The sequence below is a fragment of the Argiope bruennichi genome, chromosome 5 (genome assembly GCF_947563725.1).
Source record: "Argiope bruennichi chromosome 5, qqArgBrue1.1, whole genome shotgun sequence".
NCBI classification, from domain to species: domain Eukaryota; kingdom Metazoa; phylum Arthropoda; class Arachnida; order Araneae; family Araneidae; genus Argiope; species Argiope bruennichi.
The window spans coordinates 92,778,572-92,799,079 of NC_079155.1; the positions used below are offsets into that span (position 1 = coordinate 92,778,572).

Consider the following 20,508-nt stretch of genomic DNA (forward strand, 5'->3'; position numbering starts at 1 on the left):
ATATATATATATATATATATATATATATATATATATATATATATATATATATATATATATATAAACTATTTATTAATTATAATTTTTCAAAAAATTTTATTACGTTAATAATTTTTAGATACTGGCTGCATTGGTATAAGGAACTCAAAGAAAGAAATGTGTAAACTGTAAAGCCTTTTTCTGGGCCGTTTAAAGTACTAAATTATCGTTAGCACATCCGACAATACAATTGGTATAATAAACATTTTCTTTAGTTTTTTTTCACTGCTTAGCAAGTGAATATATTCACGTTGCACTATGTCTGCCGTTTTCATTAAAAATTTTAGGAATGAAATAAGAATTTAACATCTTTTTCTTCTCTCAATTAGCATTGAAGAATAGAATTAACATATTAAGCACCGTGTCAATCAGTCACCGGTGATGGATTCTGAATTTTTCTTTCAGGCCATATCCTTTTATACCTTACTGCATATCTGTAACTGTTGACTGATAATATAATTTTTTTTCAGGCTGTATTCGTCTTTGTTGACTGACGATATACATTTAACAAATTATATTCTCGAAATAAATTTTAATATCAAAGATCACAATAATACTCTTAAATGAATGCAGTTTTATCGCTACTTATATATATCTGGTTGTCAGGATATATAATATAAAACAAATCGGGTATTGCCAGCTAGACGGAAAGAATGACAAAATTGGCTTGGCGCTTTACGTGTTAATGCTTAAAAATATCATTTCAGAATCGGGTGATTATATTATTATTATTATATATATTATTGCATGTGAGAAGAATATATTACAGAAGAGAAGTGAGAATTCATGGTCATATACTGTTCGAAATATATTCTAGCGAAAATTATGCCTTCTTGCATCTACTTTTCGACTATCTTATAAAAAATGCTGGTTTTTCTTTGTCTTATAACCTCATTTATTTGGATTGGCCATCTAATATCTGTCTTTAGAGTATCATGAAATGGTCAGAAGTTACAGATAAACATTATTTCATAACAAGTTATTTAACGAAGATAATTTTGTAGACATTCTTCATTCAAAAATACAGTTGCAAACAAGGTTGTTTCTAGTTCCAGGTGTTTATCATTTGCGATAATGACGTTATCTTTCTGCACATTGCATATCTACAAGAATAATACCACAACTTAAAGGTTTTTGTGTTGGAACTAGCAGCAAAACTGAAATATACATTTGGGTCAATAATTACAAATTTGTATTTATGAGATGATAAGAAGAGACAATGTGTCAATGTTTTTTGAGGTTTTAATTGCTTTAAATCTACTGTGGTTTAACTGAAGCTGGCTGCTTTGTTTAACTTAAAACTGGGACGCTATAAAATTTGAGCATTCGTGTTAATTAGTACTAGTTGGGATATAATATGTAACAAGACTCAAAATTAAAAAAAAAAATTAACAAAAGATTAATTTAAAAAACTTACAACTATTTTATTATTAAATAGAATGAAAAAAAAACTTAAATAATGTATTTTGCTATTAGTTCCATTATTTTTCATTTAGACGGAATCTTTTAAGTCATCGGTTGATTACATTTTATAAATAATATAAGTCGGGAAGCCGAATTCACTCAATACTAACTTTTTTTGTCACCTAAGTCTAGTTATCGTTTTTTATTAACTATTTATTGATAAATAAAACCAGCGAGTGTGGTCTCCGTAGAAGCTTCTCGCATACTCTCATCAACTTTTCATGCCAGAGAACGCTTTACATGACATTGGCACACAATAATTATTAAATAACTTTTGGTATCAATTTAGGCGAGTTACTTGGCAATTAATCATTCGTGAGTCTTAATAGTACCCAAAAATCAAATTAGTGTTTTAGAAAAGTTTTTTCTTAACTGCAGTCACTTGCAGTCACAAAATCTCATACCAAAAGGCCGCGGTGGCCTGGTGGTAAGGTCTCGGCTTCGGAACCGGAGGGTTTCAGGATCGAGACCCGATTCCACCGAAGAACCGTCGTACAAGGGGGTCTGTTGCATGTTAAATCCGTCCTGACCAAACGTCCTCCCGCTGGTGTGGTGTGGAGAGGGGGTGCCAGCTCAGGTGCCGTCCTCGTCATCTGACCGCAGTTCAAAATGACGAGGTCCGTCCCAAAATAGCCCTAGTGTTGCTTCAAACGAGACGTTAATATAACTAAACTCATGCCAAATTTTATCTATTTAAGTCGCTGCGTTTTTGTATTATCGCTTTTACATGTTTCTGAAAGTATAGACCGACAGACAGTCAACCCGAAGTTGGATATCGCTCAAATTTTGACAGGTGTGTACAATAAAGATGTTAAATGTGTACCGAATTTTAGTCGGCACACTTTGACATTAGAATAGCTGTCATTTTGTAATTATCGTGTTAATTTATATTCGAACAACCGGACACACGTACTCCCTCTGAACAGATTTCTTTTTTCAAAATTTGATAGAAATCTGCAAATTTGGCGTAAAGACCAAATTTCAACCGTCTAGTCCAAAGCGTTTTTGAATCATCATTGTCACAGACGGATATTTTCATTAAATGTGTTTTTCGAACTCTGGAGGTCTAAAACATGGCGATTCGTCAAAACCTCGAGTTTGAATATTTTGATGATTACTATATTTTCTCAATACTACATATACAGGAAAGTAAAAACTAAAAAGAAATCATGGACATTTAACTAAAATTCGATAGAAGAATCGAAGTCCAGAACAGCCCAATTAATTTGCTGACGTCTGGTCACTTAAGTCTTAACTCAAAAGCTTACTTTTTTTAATTGCATTATTTTGCAATTAAAAAAAACACTTGTAAGAATACGATATAATTTTTGAAAAATTCGATATAATGTTTGATAAATAATTAAATATACAGATTCTGACAGATATTTTGACTTCATAAATTCATTTCTGATGAATGAAAATTATGAATGGGAACGGGTTTCGCAACGCAACGTTATCTTTCTAGTTAATTTACTCGCATTCTTCTCGGATCTCGTAACAACTTTGAAGTATTATTTAAATTAAATAATTACTCTTTATCTTTATTCAAATTTTAACTAATGATTGTTTTCAGTGTTTTGTAACCAGTCATCGTCTCTTGAAAGCCGATCTGACTATTAAGTACCATTAATCAATCTTGACGTCTGCAAGAAAAAAGAGCTGCAGGGTGTATTTATTTCCACGATCGCGCACAGTCCCTTCATTCACTCGAGGCTCTCCAGGTTGAAGAGATTATTACTCACACTTTGTATTCACTGGTCAAGAAATCTGTCTCGACGGAGGCCTGCTCCTTTAATAGATTTCTCGTGCTGTAACACGAATTTGGAAGCAAATAGATTCAAACAACTTTCTGTTTTGAACCCACGCGATTTCAACTTGGCGGCCGAATTCATTACATAAATTGCTCAAGATATTTTTAAGGGCAATTTCGTAATCTTATTTCTTAGTTTCAATTTATACGAATATGAGTAATTTCCTGCTTGTTGTATTGAGGTGCTAAATTTTTAAACAAGTTTTGACACAGATAGCAGAATTGCATTAAGACTCATTCTAACCTGGTGAGAAGGGAATAAATCTTTTTTAGTACCAAAATTGAATTTAACCTCTTGACATACAAATTTATTTGACTTCCTAATTAGATCACACATCCTATTTTGGACATTTGTTATTTTGTTTCTTATAATAATATAAGGAGCATTTGAGATATTGAAGCGTTTCCAAGTGGTTTCTGCATTTTAAAATATTTAATTCTGTTCACTAGATTGGAGACTTAAAATTAAAAATTCAGTAATTCATTGCGCATGTCAAACACGCCATGTTATTCGAAGGGTTAAATAAAACTAACATGAGTCCGAAATTTGAAACGACAAAAAAAAATGACAGTAAAGATTTATTTTTAATATTAAACAGTTTCAATTATGTGCAAATAATGAATTAATAATTTTAATAAATATAATAATAATATTTATGATTGAAAATTTTTAATTTAAAAACCAATAAATACATTAAAATACTTCTAGTAAACGAATTCTACGATAACTTAAATACAACAATTATGCAGAAAATTAAAAATAAATATTTTTCAAATTTTATTTTGAATCTTTTGAATCACAGTTTTTTTTTAAAAGTTAGGAACTTTCTTTTTATTAAAATTCTCGAATCATGAATTAAGAGTCTTAAACAGTCATTCTGTTTCAATCTTTGTAGACACACAAATAATTTAACTTATAAAAATAATTCCGAAATGATTAATATTTTTTTACAATAATTTCAAAATAGCCAAAATGAATTTGAGGCGAAAATATATTTGAAATGTGATGCTGCTTTAACCATTTGGCCACAAGTTTGTATTTCCATTTAGAAACTTCACATGGCTGCTACATAAGGTAATAATGAATGTTTGGAAATCCTTTTTGAAATGCTTTTTGATAATTATTTGTAGAAAAGATCAATATATGGCAATAGAGGTAATAGAATAAGATTTAAAATAGAAGCTTGAAAAAAAATACCAAGATAGCTGTTTTTATGAACACTTCTACCATTAAAAATACTATTAAATTTTTTTTCTTCTTTGCGTTGTAAAAAATGTATTGGTAAAAAAGGAACTTTTCTTTTAATCGTAGAATTGTTATAATGTGACGTGTATCACTGAGAAATTGTTTAATTCATAATGTAGCCATTTGGTAATTTTAATTTGTTTAAATTTCATGCAAAATATAATTTAAATTTTTTAAAATTTTTTAACATTAAATGCAGTTATTCAAAACACATACATTTTTCTGTAACAAAATCTTTCATTCTAGGGTTTAGTGAAAATTCCAAAGACGAGCGAAAATTTAAAATATTTAATCAGTTAACTGTTTCGACCTCTTCGGAAAATGCGATTCTAAATTGTGTCGCAAAAATTGAACGATGACGTGTCTACTTGTCAAACACAGAGTATGTGTAATATGAAATTAGGTTGAATATAATGAAATGACTTTTATTTTGTTTCAATAATCACATTTATATATTTTTTAAAACTAACTTGCATTTTTTGCACATGAACGAAAAGAAATAAAAAAAATGAATTTATTGTTTTAATTTGCTGTTTGAGAATGGTATTGAGCAAAGCATGGCACAACGGTAATAATCTTTTATTTGTTCTTTTGATTTCGACTTGGTCTCACAATATTTTAAACATTTTGAAATGTACGAATATATCTGAGTTTTAACTAAAATTGTCATTCAAACTGCAAACGTTCACTACTTATTACTCCTGACGAATTAACTCGTCATAACGCAAAATGTTGTACTTTTTCCATGACGAGTATACTCGTCAAAAACCGTTAGCTGGTTAAGAATTCAAATAAAAAATATAGCTATACTCTAAAAAATTTTACTACTTTTAAAAAATCGAAGCAAACTTAAACCGAATTATAAGTTGCTTTAATAAATTGTCCATCGTAGATTTTTTTTTTTTTTTGAAAATATTTAAAAAAGCGAAAAAAAAGCATCCTTCACATTGAATTATGGGCGTATTTTGGATGCCAGTAGAGCGAAAGTACTCATTTCTTATGAAAGGCTTCAGTCGTGCATGGAATAGTAGTGGACGTAGGGGGTCTAAACCGGGTGCTGGGAGTGCTCGAACAATAAAAACCAACCAAACAAATTCACTTCTAAACTCTCCCACCCCCTCCTCTCAGGTGAGCGCCAGTTTGTCTATGAATGGCAACACGATCTCTTCTGCAAGATATCGGAATACGGGCACTTCGTCCCGCGCGATGAATAAGTTTACATCTCTCTTAAGAGCCCGCAGGCAAATATGGATAATGGATATTATTATGGGAGAAACACAAGATGGATTATAAATATGCAGGAGAGTTGAATCGGGTACTATCTGATGAGGTGAACAACTTTTTTTTGTGAATAATTTAGGTGAGTAAGTTGTTTTGATTTTGCATGGAATATTTTTAAAAAATTTTGATATGTATCAGTTAACTATCCAACTTACTTTTTATCCCTTGTGCGTTTTTCACTATGGATCAGAAATAGGTAATCGATGTATTTCTTTTCGATGTAAAATCTTCTTGTAAGGGGAAAAAATTAAGCAAAATTTAGTATCCATTTTTTTTTCTGCAAGAAATTTTGTGTTTAGTATGAATATTTACTATTTTTAAAGAATACTTTTAAGCAAATTTTCTGAAAACTAGGAAGATGTTAGAGGTATTGTTTTCCATTTCTAGGTATCAAATGGATTCGATTATTTTAGGTATTTGCATAACTAATTTTTATGCAAATTATCTTATATTTGTTGAAAGATTGTTGTATTTTATTGTTTCATCCTAATATTTCAGCCCTTTGCACTTGGATGGTGCCTCTCACTCACCGTTCAAGAAGATGCATCCTTTTGACGCTTTATTTATTTTTCAATTTTGATTATTAAAAACACCTACAGAATGGTAAAAAGATGTAGATTAATTTTTCAGGGAAATTCAACTTAGAACAATTATATATATTTATTTCTCGGAACAATAAACAAGCCCTTGTATTAGGCGAATAATTATGCATCGAAATTCTTTTCCGAGTGTAAAGGGTTAAATAAATTTCATTTTTTAAAAATATTTAAATTTATTCATCCCTGTGATCAAGGTATCTATCAGGAATATCTGCTTAACGCTTTCAGTGTTTTGTATTAATCTATATATTTATCCTCCGCTATATATTTTTTGTATAATACAACACATAATATTTTTAAGATTTCAGTGTGTTGTATTAATCTATATATTTATCCTCCGCTTTATATTTTTTGTATAATACAACACATAATATTTTTAAGATTTCAGTGTGTTATATTAATCTATATATTTATCCTCCGCTTTATATTTTTTGTATAATACAACACATAATATTTTTATGATTTCAGTGTGTTGTATTAATCTATATATTTATCCTCCGCTTTATGTTTTTTGTATAATACAACACATATTTTTATATACCCTCATAATGTATCTTTTATGAAGTCACTATAGCACAATAATGAAATAGTCTTTATAGCTCAATGAATGTGCAAATTTTTCTGTCACGGTTTACTTTTTTGATTTTTTTCTGTATCAAAAATTGCGGACTACTTTTAATCTCTATTTATATACGACATTTTCAATTAAATCCATACACTTCTGCCACAAAATGAACTCTCAGTTATATATTACATGGAATATAATTATTTTAGATTCATTTTGTGTGTTGACCGAGGTATGAGAATTAAATAAGTTTAAATGCGTCCATGACATTTAATGCAATTATTTCCGTAGTTACCTAGTGTCTGTAGTAAAGAAAAACAAAAATTTAATCTTATCAGATTTTCCTTTCTAGTAAAAGAATATTAGAATAAAAAATTTAGAAAATTAATAGAAAGGCACCTTGTTATTTATTTACTGGAAGAAGTCATTCATTATTTATTTCCGTTACAAACTTTGTTCATAATGACTTTTAAAAGGTGTTTTAACGTACAGCGAAAATGCCGAGAATAGATATTTATTTTACTCTCTAGGTGTGACTGATAATGCATTCTTTTGAGTTAGGCAGATGGCGACATTTTTTCCCCCTCTGCAATTCATTTATCTGTGACTAAGCTGTCGCTCGTGTGTTTTATAACGACTCTTATCAGATAAGATACTAAGTTACATCTATTTGACTGTCCCGTGTCCCGTTCTTTACGACCGTTTGTCAAACAAGTTGAACCTTTCGTTGACTCTGGGCTATTCCAAGGAGCGCAGATGTTTTAAATTCTGTCTGTAGAAAAATGTATGACAATACAGTCAAAATCTAACGTATCTTAAGATAAGTTGTTAGAAAAATGTCGCGGAGTCTTTGTGTTCTGTTTCTTATCACACCTCGTCTGTTGCGAATTTTAATGTGACTTTTCTGTTAGGAAATTTTTTAAACCTGAAATATACGGCAAGAGTTGCTTAAAATAGCAAATTTTTTCGTCCTTTATACTTTCGTAAATCATTGCAAAAGGGAAATGTTAATTAATAGACCGCCAAGCCACAAGATAACTCATGATGTTATATTTCTCCAAAATTGCAATTATGTGTTAATTATCTACATTAGATTTATTTAGTCTTTTTAAATAAGAAACATTGAACCATGCATAAAACTACAGAGATATAATTATTAATTTATGCTAACCAGACGGATTTCCATCTTAGAACTTTCTAAATTTGTCAAAAAGTTATATATACTATCTGCATTATATAAGTTGCAAAATTACTTAATTATCATGGAATAGCAAGAGTTTTAGGTTAGAACACATAAAAATATTTTTAAAATACACTTTAAAGATTAAATACAAATTTCTGCGAAATATAAAAAGCTAACAAGTGATTAATAGATATTAGAAGTTCTTCTTTTAGCGGGCCAACCACAAAAAGAGGACGCAGGCCAAAATGAGAAAGGTTTAAACTTGCGTAGGCAGAGGAAAGAAAGAAAATTTTAGTTTTTCTGTCTATTGGAGGAGGTTTATTTTCTGAAATTGCTGTCATAAAAAGAACAAACACAAAGGTAAAATTAATTGCTTTCTAACACTTAACTTCTTTGCTGTTAGCAGTTTCCGAGTATTTCTTAATCATGTCGTCAGGCATCTGTAAGATTATCACCCCAACTAAATGAAAATTTATTTTCAAATAAGAATTGGTCTGGATATATGTTGCTTCGAAATTTATATTTTATTATTATGTACAGATTTTGTATTTATTGAGAAATTTAGAAATATAAGAACATCTTTTAGATCTTAGACTTCAATCTTTTTGCAGACTTTTTTTCGTATCGAGTTTTAATTTTTCAATAGCGGAATATTTTTAATTGCTGTTTAGATGCAAATATAGCGGGCAGGTTTAAATACTTTTGAAACGAAGCTACTTGCAATATATTGTGTTGTATATAATGGTGTAAAAAATTGTCTAATAATGTTATAATTTATATAGATTAACTAGATGCAATGTTCGCTTTTAGCTGTGCAAGGTTATAATTGATTTGTATCGCAAGATTATTATTCATTATTACTATGCATGATTAATTTGCTTCGCATTGTTACTGATGTAATGATGTAAATACATCTTGGGCCGCGGTGGCCTGGTGGTAAGGTCTCGGCTTGTGAGCCATAGGGCTTCAGGTTCGAGACCCGATTCCAGCGAAGAACTGTCGTGTAAGGAGGTCTGTTGCACGTTAAATCCGTCATGCCAAACGTCCTCTCGCTGGTGTGGTGTGGGGAGGAGAGTGCCAGCTCCGGTGTCGTCCTCGTCATCTGACCGTGGTTCAGAATTACGAGGTCCGTCCCAAAATAGCCCTAGTGTTGCTTTACAACGGGACGTTAATATAACTAAACTATAAATACATCTAAACTCGGTTATGTTTAATTATTAATATGTTTGGCGTTTCTTGGAATTTGAATTATTCGTGTATAATATTTTTAATATAAATGATTTTGTGTAAATTATTACAATACGCACAACCCTTTTATGATATCGCTCCACTTTATTGATATCCTCTGGGCCTTGGCCACTTACAAATGAAGGATATGTCACTTCTACTTCTACAAGCACAATTAAATAACTACATTAAACTAATAAAAAAAATTCCAAAAGATATAAAACGGAAATTTTAAAAAACAGGGGCAGAACAAATCAGGGTCTTACTATTACGGCATTTCAAAATCGTTTGTGTTACATTTTAAGAGAATTAATAAAAACTGAAGAAAACGATTGCTCAGAAAGGAATTTGATACCTTTGAAAAAGTAAAATTTTATATTTTAAAATAGTATTAAAATATATCTTGCAAATAATTTGCTCCAAAGTTACTGAAGAAAAACAAAATTTCAGTTAATTTCTAATTAATTGAATATTTAATTAGTTTTTGCACTTTGAAAATTTATGGTAATCTTTCATTTATCTTAATGAAGAAGTATGCAAAGTTTGATTCAATTTAGTCCAGTCATTAAGAAGGAAATATGGAACAAATATAAATATATTGCCATTATAAACTTTTATTTTCATAATGATTCAGAGTTTTTAAAATCCTCTATAAAGTATGAAACTTTTAATAAAACTTCTTTAGATAGAATATCAAAAAATACATGAAGACCTTGTGTTTGATAAGTGCGATTACTATAATATTGATCGATGGTAGGCTTGGAACTAAGTCATTTAAAAATGTGATATTCAAATAATAAATTCATCATCATATTACAGGTTGTTTATTGCAGTTCAATGTTGTTTATTGCAGTTCAATGATGTTTATTACAGTTCAATGGGGCCTTCAGCTGCTTGTCTTGTAGTTATTAAGGTTTTTGTTGACTGTGAGAGTCTATTGCATGTAAAAAAACACGTGCGATATGGGGAATTAAAAATGAAAATTTGTGAGAACTTTGAGGGTATAAAAGATTAAATAAAACAGTATTAATGTGATATAAATAATAAATTATTCATGTAATAAAAATGAGAATCTATGTCGAGTGAGTAATTTTCAATGTTCAGGATAGGAAAATCAAAAATATCATGTAGGTATTTTATATATTTTATAACAATAAAAAAAAAAGTAAATAAAAACTGCAAGTATTATTTTCATCGAGGGCTAATGCATTAATTATTTAGGTTCTAAGGGTTAAGCTTTATAGGTTTAAAAAAAATAAAATATCCCATAATAGTGTAAGCAGATGGTTACCCTATCATGAAAGGATTTATGGCTGTACATGAACTGCAATTGGCCTCTGGCGAATTATTTCATTGCACACAAGGGAGCCGTTTTTGATGGATGATGGATGGATCGTAGTCAGCTTTTAATGCTCCATCCTTCCTCCAATGCATTCATCCACTGAAGAACTACAGCACATTCCATCAACATTAAAGTACGCTTCTTAATATCCGCTCCTAATTACCTACCATGTGGTATTTAGAATCATTGCCGCTCGTAGATCAGATGTGAAATTTATTCTTGGAATGAGCTATGTGTATCGAAGTTTAATATCTTGTGTGAGTGATTGTACTTTATCAATCATCAGTTAAATTATTATTCTATTGAAATAAACGCTTTTGTTTACAATCAGCCGGCCAACCAGGTTATTGATTAGTTTGTATGTTGATATTTGGAATATCTTAAATTAATTTTACCGGTTATTTACAGATTTTTGTTGATGACATATGATTTCAATTCTAATCCAAAAAAATCTGATTATTTATAAATTTAAGATTTATGGCAATTGACTGGAATTAAGTAAGTTTGGTTCACACAATAAAATGAAATTTCATAAATTTTTTTTAGAAATTCTATTTCAAATAAATTTGAAAAAAAATTTGGGAATATATATATTTGTATATGACGTTTTATTTTTGAATTGCATTTAGCACAAATATTCTTACATCGTACAATAACATTCAATTCCACCAACCATATTATAATTTTCTATATAACTAATTAAGTAACCGAAACGTAAAAATTTGCACATTATTTCTTAAAGCGAATTTTATTAGAAATTTCTTTATAAAAGGACAAGTATATTATGTGTTTAAAACAACCAGTTATAAAAAGTTATTTCATAAGCCAAATTGACTTATAGTGAAATTAGAAATATCGCATTCGAAAAAAAATGAAATTAAAATGTGTGGAGGATAAATTTATATATGAATATATTTAATTATATAATTAAAAACCTTTATTAACATGCGTTAAAAATAGAATTAAATTTTTTTCTATATGGTAATAATAAAATCTTGAATGAGTTGGATTGATTTACTCCGTAAATATAGTTTTAAATATTGAAAATATAATTGTATTATTTGGTAAATTCATTCTTAAGCAATATACTAAATCTTAGGACTTATAAACCAACATAAAATATAAATTTTGAATAAAAAATAAAGTAAAATTATCTATTATAAAATTCCTTAAAGGTATAGAGCGTTTAACGAGATATAGCGTTTTAACTTAATTTTCTTAACAATTCTATAACAATGTAGAATGTTTTTTCTGTAACCCCTGAAATCTTATTGGAGCGCACAATTTAATTCGTCTAATTGGGCTTCTCTTAAAAATTGTTATGCAATTTTGAAATGCTAAATGCTATAATAAGTTTTTGTTGTTGTTTTTTGATATCTAGCCATTATTACAACAGTATTTATCAAAACGGCTTGCATTTTAGTACCTCTGATTTATATCATTTTTCATTCTGCTTTATCCTACACAATGACCTTTCTTCTTTTCAAAGAACAACAAAAGTCTTGTCAACAGACTTATGAAGCGTGCAGTATCGCCAGAAGATGGGCATGTTTCCTTTCTTTTGTTGTCTTGTCATAGAAGGTGTATTTTTTAGAAATTTTTTTCTAAGATCATTAAGAAATTTTTTAAAGTAGACATTCTCTTTTCATGTTTCTTTTAAAATGTTTGAAAAATAATAAAGTTATGAAGGGTATTATGACAGGATATTATTATGTTTTAGTACTACAGCTTGTTTTTTCTTTGGTATAAAATAGCGTTTGTTCGTATATCATGAAATAATTTTAAACTTAAAAAAATCGCCCGAGAACTTACCGTAAAACTAACTGAAGATTTATTTTCTCTACTTAAGTTTTTTTTCTTTCCCTTTTTTGTATTTTTACAGTCAATATTTGTATATTTTTGCAAATCATGTTTACTTTTTCGTATCTGAAGTTATACAAAGACAAAGTGTTGTAATCGTCTAAAAAACGCAACACGAGATTTCTGCCAATCCTTCAGGCCTCCCAAAGTATTAAAAAAAAATTAAAAATTGTCTCTGTGAACACGATAATTCAAAAATGTTTTGAGGTGGATTGATGAAATTTGGCATATGGTATTTACTCTAAATTTGTAGATTTCTATCATATTTTTATACAAAATTTATGGATTTCTATAAAATTTTGATCGGAATCCATTCACAGCTAATCTATTTAGTTGCCAGAATACAATAAATGTTATAAAACTTATCAAGCTTGATTGATAAAATTTGAAACATGGATTTAGCATATAAAATGTACATATTCAGATTTTGAATGAAATTTATCAAGACGTGGATCGAATGTCTTATTGTAATTTTAATTTAAATGCGGAAAGAATTTAATAGATGACATTTGGTGTGCAATTTTAACATTTAAAATGTCGATTCATTCATTTCAATTTTATGTGCCACTAAGATTTTTTTTTTGTCAAATTTTGATTTTAATCAGTTGAAAAAAAATGCATCTGAATTATCTATTTAGTTTTCGTTATTTATTTTGGACAAACCTGCTTCTGCCGGAGAAATAAAAATCTATGCCTGGAAGAAGGGAAGAGAGGGGTGGACAACACTTTACTTAGAAAGTTTTAGAGGAAGTTTCGGAGAGACAACTCCCATAGGTTTATTAAAACTATTAAATTATTAATTCTGTTTTCTTTGAATTTTTTTTATTTCTATTTCCTTTTCTTATTTCTTTTCTTTTAGGATAACAGAATTGCATACGAGATTTTGACAATTCTATAAATTTAATAAATATGCATTTAAGTCATTGATATAACTTGATTTTGCATAACTTTTGCTTCATATTTTTTTCGAAACAAGTCGCAAATCAGTTTTTCTGCTCTGATTTTAATTCTTAAAGATTTATTTTAAAGTTTTCCTATTTTTTTATTATTATATAAATATATTATTATTTATGCTCTCATTATCTACAAATAACAAAATTTTAAAAACAATTTTTTTTTCTTTGATGGAGGCGAAAAACTACAACTTCTAGTATTACATTAAATTTATAATTTAAGCTAATTGGTCATAAATATGCTTATTATACTTACTTATCCTCTTTTGTGTGGAACTGTTTGAATTGAGATTAACTGCGTTTCAAGGCTAATAATAAAGAGTATTATATTTTTTCTCACTTGTCCTATCTTTCTCGAAAAATAAATAAATAAAGCGAGATAAAATTATATAAAGAACATTTCCGGAATTTCTTTAATTGATAATGCGAAAATCTCCAACTCAAATGAATAATTTTATTCTGTTCGTATGTGTAAAATATAAATAATTTGCTAATAATTACAGAACATACGTTAATGAAAACTGTGCTAACGCTGAACGCAAGCAACTTTAATTCATGAAAACACTTTGTATTCAAGTATTCAGATACCTCTTAATGGTAGTTCTGACATCTTAATGACACATAGAAAAATATTAATGACTAAAAATGCCGTAAAAAAGAAAAGATAGATTGATGCAACCTAATTTTTGGATCTAATCACCTGACAGTTGTCTGTCATTTATCTTAACAGCTTTGGCAAGAGCTGAAAAAAATTGTAGCTTAATTTGTCTACGAAAAGAGAGTGTGATTAAAGATTAACAGGTCAGATAGGAATTACTTTTTGATTTTTATGTGCCATTTTTTTAAGGTCATATCGAATTTTATCACCTATTTGTTATGTCTATTACAGATTTTATAATGGAGTCAATAAATGTATTTGAATCTCATCTAGATGACACTACATAAAATCGAAATTCTGTCTGACAAAACTACACATTATATAAAATGAATGATTTCTTTCTAAGTTTTTTGACAGATGTGCATTCATTACTAAAATAATTTTAAATAACTTAAAATTATTTTAGTCAATCGGGACAGTCACAAATTTTCATTGTTGCGCCGAATTCAGTGCTTAAACTGTTTATCCCAGTGGTATTAGAGATAAATCAAGCCTTAATTTTTCAAATCATCGTTTTCTGACAGAAATATGAATTGTTCTATAATGTATCATGTATAATGTTACCATATGTCTTAAGATAAAACTGTCTTTTATCATTCCATTTTTTTAAATCCTCTTCTTTCTTAATTTCTCCATTGGATCCTTGTCTCTTTTATTCAAGTGGTATTAAATCAAGTATTATTAGTAGTCGAGCGTCATTTTTATTAGTAGTATTTCAAACAATGTCAACAAGTGAAGAATAATAATTAATTTACTTGAATTTTATATTGAATTCTATGTATAATTCTGAATAATGTAACCATATGTTTGAAGACAAAAACATCTTTTAACATTCCGTTTTTAAAAATTCTCTTCTTTCTTAATTTCTCAATTGGAACCTTGTCTCTTTTATTCAAGTGGTATTAGTATCAAGTATTAGTAGTCGTCTCTTATTAGTAGTATTTAAAACAAGTAAATGATAATAACTAATTAACGTGAATTTGATATTGAATATTGAATTCTGTAATATATCATGTATGATGTTATCATATGCCTTAAAGCTAAACTATCTTTTATCATTCATTTTTTTTTAATTCTCTTCTTTCTTAATTTCACCATTGGATCCTTGTGCCTTTAGTCAAGCGATATTACTATCAAGTATTAGTAATCAAATGTCTCATTTATTAGTAGTATTTCAAACAAAGTCAACAAATGAAAGATAATAATTAATAAACTTGAATGAATTTGATATTGAATATTGGCAAAACTTACGAAGAAGAAAAATGCTATGTTTGCGAATGCTTAGAACAATTCCTGATGACTTTTTAAATACCGTTTTGTAATATAATCGATGTATTTTGCGTAATTTTATCCCTATTTATCTTGTATTCGTTTTAGATGAACTACTCAGTTTTTTTTCAGTGTTTTCTGCTATATATTCTTTATAAACGTATTTTGTATGTTATTTTTTTATAGACAGAATTTTATTGAAACAGAATGAACATTTTATTTATAATGTTTTAATTTTGAATCCTTTGTCTCGGCAAATCACAATATTCCACAGTGAGAATTTAATATAATGATATTGATGCAAATATAATAAAAAAAATTTAATGAATATTCATCGTCAAAATTTAAATCTTTTGGATAAAACTCAAATTTCGATGGCAATGAACTCTGTGCAAAAATGCCCTAAATATATTTATTTCTTAGGATAGGTTATGGCAAATGCAAGACTTATTGTGAAAGGATTTTACTAAAGTATTTTTAATCATATCCAGTGGCTACACTTTTTGAACTGTATTTTAAACAGAAGATTAATTATTCTCTACACAATCTAATTATTTTTAGGAAATGTTAGATGAGTAGGAACTGAATGTGAATTTGATGGATGTAAAGGAAGTAACATCAATGCTTCAACTTTAATGATGGATTTTTATAAATCAATAAAAGAATATCTAATCTATCTGAATTTTTTTGTTGTTTCTTATGGCACTTGCCATGGACAAGCCCGCTGTTACGAAGATAGCAATTTAAGCCGGTAGGGAAGCGTCTCTTGTTATTATAGTAGCGCCAACTAGGGCCAAGAGTACGACTTCGCTACTCACGCATCACTCATTCGCTTGCACAACTCCTTTTTACAGGAGGGCACATTCACACATCTCACAGATAGAACAACGGAAGAACAACTATGTCCACACCGGGACTCGAACCCAGAACGCCCAGATCACGTGGAAGACTCGCTACCCCTATGCCAGGACGCCGGCATCTGAATTTTTTTTCTTTGTATTGAGGTTGTCAGATTGCAAAGTTTTGCAATCAGTGAATGACAGAAGCAGTATTTCATCAAAAGTCGTTGTGGTTGTGAACCTAATTACATTGTCTTCATAAGTCTCTCTCTAGTATGGCTTGAAAATTTGCAGAGTTATAACAGATGTTGTTGTTCTGATTATAGGTGAAAACTATGTTTGTTCCAAAATAACCGAATTGCAATTTGAAAATGGGTTGTTAAATGAATTATTTTGAAATTGTTCCTTCATTTGGTGCAGTATGGCTAATATTCTGGTTTTTTTTCCTCAAAAATCCTTTACCAGATTAAATCTTACTATTTGTATCTTTTCTTGAAATGATGGATGAGCAGATTCAATTTAAAAATATCTTAAATATGTATATCTATAACATTATCCTTCAGCAAAATTTAAAATTTTGTCTGTTTTGCTTATTTTTAATTACATAATCCGTCAGCAATTCAATGAAAGGCTAAAAGTTGATAATGGAAAAGAAGAGGGCCGAATGGAAGGAAAAATAGGATTTATTGAATTTATCGTCTAAATTTTAATGAATGTTCCGTCCGATGGAACTACACGAGGACAACAGAGTGTAAATGCTTTTATTCTGAGAATAGTGAAAAGATGCCTAATTATGCACCACACTCTTCAAATTTCCAGAACAGAATAATCCGAGTGACTTTTCACAACCTCGAAGGCATCGGATTTCAATTCCTTGATCTTGATGGCCTTGCGAAAGGGATACTTGGATGGGGATGATTGCATTCCTGGTTCACTAAGAATTTCTGCCCGTAACCTTACGGAATGAATCATGGCATATTACAAAAACATGAATCGGAGGAAAAATTGGTAATTTTCTGGGTTTTTTTTCCCACCTCTTATCAGCATTATTCAAAAACTAGTAGACAGATATGAGCTTTAGGAACGAACTGTTTATCCTCAATGGGGGGGGGGAGGTGAATGGAAGTCGGACACCGTTAAATTTATCCGAAAATACTACCTACCTTATATATATCCAGATGGTTGATCGGTAAAGTCCTTTTAAGCCCTTTTATTTCAAAATGACATATATTTTAGCCAAAGAAGTAACATATATTTATAGTAAAGTGGCTATATTGAATTTATTGAGACGGGTTATAGCTCTTCTAGCTGCGAAATAAGGAAGTTATAAAAATAATAAGAAGCAAAGGCGATCGACCAAAATGTCCAATTAGAAAAATATCCGTTATACATAATAAAAGGACAAGAAAAGATTTCATGGAATTATCTATAAAATTGGAAGAGATGAAATTCTGAATTTTCCGTCACTTGAAAAAAGGGTTTGTCCTAAAATTGAAAAATATTCTCTAGTATTATCATACAATTTTTCTGAGCTAAGCAGCGAGGAAGTGAAATTTAAACAACGAAGAAAAAAACCATAATAATAAAAAAATGTATCTGAAAAATGATTTCGGAAGAGGTATCTGAAGTTATTGTGTGAATCATTTTAGGACAATTTTTTTTCTAGTCACGGAGAGTTCATAATTTTAATAGTAACTATCTCTGCCATTTTTACAGTCCATGAAATCTTTTAGTGTAGTTTTATTATGGTATAGCGCACATTTTAAAAAATGCACTTTTGATCGATTTCCTTTATTTTTCGAATTATTATTTTTGTGACTTCCGTATTTCGCTGATAGGAGTGCTGTAACCTAAATCAATAAATTCAGTACAGTCACTTTACTATTAGTACACGTTACTTCCCTGACTGTACGAGAAACCGTTTAAAAACACTTTACTGATCACCGTTACCTTTCTATATATGGATTAAGTCAAATTTCTACCTTAGATCTCTAATTGTTTTTCCTTTTCATAATAAGACCTTGACACATCAGTTTAGCACAATAAACTAGAAGAAGTGGGATTAGAACCATTTCTTGAAAACGTAAGAGATACAAGGTTTGATTTTTTCAAATAAAAGAACTTTAGAACTATCTTGAAATATAAAATCAAATCAAATCAAATGAAATGAATTAAAATGACGTATTTATTATATCTGTAAATTACTATCCATTATAAATGTTCTTGTCTGCTTTTGACAGTAAAATTAAAACTTTAGTATTCTTTATTTTACTGAGAGACTAACTCTGATGTTAAAGCTCTCTACTTAAATCTGATTTTCTCTGCATCCAGCGGAAAGACTCCTCAGTCGTGTTGTCTCCTGATAGGGGCATTCTAGATTAAGCCCGAGCGGCTGTCTTCATTGTCGCTATCGCCGGATTTATCATGTTTCCAGTTCATTGTGTCCATTGTTTTAGCGTCAGGTTGGCTGCAGTGCTGGCGCTATCATCAGCTTAAAATGTCAGTGCGTCCCATTGTTCTTAATTTCATGCTTACCGTAGAAAGGAGTGAACTGGTTTCGAATTGCTGGATTTTTATTTTATTTATGAGACTCATTAGACAATTAAGCGGCTTTTCTTTTGATTTCACACTGGTATGGGAAATCCGGGATAGCTTTGTGTATTGCCACAATCAACTTTGTGTGTCTTGCCAAGAAAAGTTGATTGTGTTTACGGTTTAAAAGAGGTAAATAACACTTTAAACTTTCTGGCATAAACAGCTTGTAATGCAGGGATTTCTCAGAATGGCATTTTGAATATTCTTTTTTTCTCATCCAAATAGCTTTAAGAGTTATGAATATTTTATTTTATGATTTGTTAAGCATTAATTTAATGTATTTAAATTTGTAATTTATTGGTTTTGAATGAAAGAAATATTTTTAAAAGCAAATTTTATAAATGAGTAGTAACGATCTTAGTCCGCAAGAAAGTTTCAAGCATTTTTATAGGTACCACTTAAAAAGAATAAAATTATTTTTAAATGATGAAACAATTGAAAACATCTCGATTTTGAGTGCTTACCACGGCTGTTCAAAATACTGAAAAGAAGGGCGATTCCATTTTAAAATTTTTCTGATAAGCCAAAATAAGTTGTATTCCATTTTATAAGTAAGAATTTCGATCTGATAGTCTTCATATTTCAGTTGATTCTCTTGAAATTCAAGTGGCCAAAGTGTATTGGTCAAATGGAACAAAATATGTATATATTATTAGAAAAAAATTTAGGAAAAGCAAAATTCTATTTATTACAAGAAGAGGTTACTTAGCTACAGCTCTGCTTATGAGGTTGATGTTAAATTAACTCTCCTGTGTATAGGTCATTCTTGTTTCACTCTCAATCATCTACTTTTTGGTGATAGAGCACGAATTTTTCCCAAGTGTCACGTGAATTTTAATGTGAAATACATTTTTGTTGAATATCCTTCTTTTAATCATCATTGTCATTACCATTTTAATTCAACTTCTCTTAACTTGAAAGACTTGATTGGTGACAAATACCATGCAAATGTTTTTAACTTCTTAAAATCAATTGGTATTTTTATGAATATTTGACACCTTTTGTCATTTTTTATTGGTTCACATATTCGTATATGTTTTAATGTTTTAAAAATCTTTATCGTTTTTAATTTAAATTGTTTCCACCTTTTTATTTGAATTCAACGAAAGTTTGCCGCAGTTTAGCCAAGAATAGCTCTTGCAACAGTAAAAAACACAAAAACCCACCAACCAACCAACTTAGCTACAGCTATACAACCAACTTAGCTTAGCTATATAAGTTGTTTCAATTTAAGTCGCACATTCTAGAAATAGTATAATGAGTTAATTTTTTACGCATTTTCTTATCAGAGCTGTAACGAAATGTTAGATGCCAGTTTCTTAATTCGAGCTGTTTTAAGGTGTAAATTGTAAATTATTGCATTTTAAGTTGATTGTCTGATAAGGCAGTAGATATGCGAGCTACAAATAAATTTAACGATAATGTTGTGTCTCAGTTTCACCAAATTTTGATGCGAAGCCGAAAACAAATGTTTTTAGATTTCTTGTATAAAAATGTTGCTTTATAAATTACATTATTATAAATTTGTTTGAATATTTTTTTGGAATAAACCGCATTATCTTATTTTATATGGATTCA

At 29.4% G+C, this 20,508-nt stretch overlaps 1 protein-coding gene across 2 annotated transcripts in view; it reads left to right on the forward strand.

The window, feature by feature from the left end:
- The window catches only part of LOC129969508 (connectin-like), an 82,543-nt gene that overhangs the window by 18,656 nt on the left and 43,379 nt on the right, over window positions 1-20,508 (forward strand). Inside the window, exon 1 of one of the 2 annotated variants that reach the window (XM_056084113.1) lies at window positions 5,771-5,919. The exons of the other annotated variant lie outside the window; for it this stretch is intronic. The gene's annotated coding sequence lies outside the window, so the exon portion shown is untranslated. Of the gene's footprint in view, window positions 1-5,770; window positions 5,920-20,508 lie in introns of those variants that run through there. 2 annotated transcript variants of the gene reach the window in all.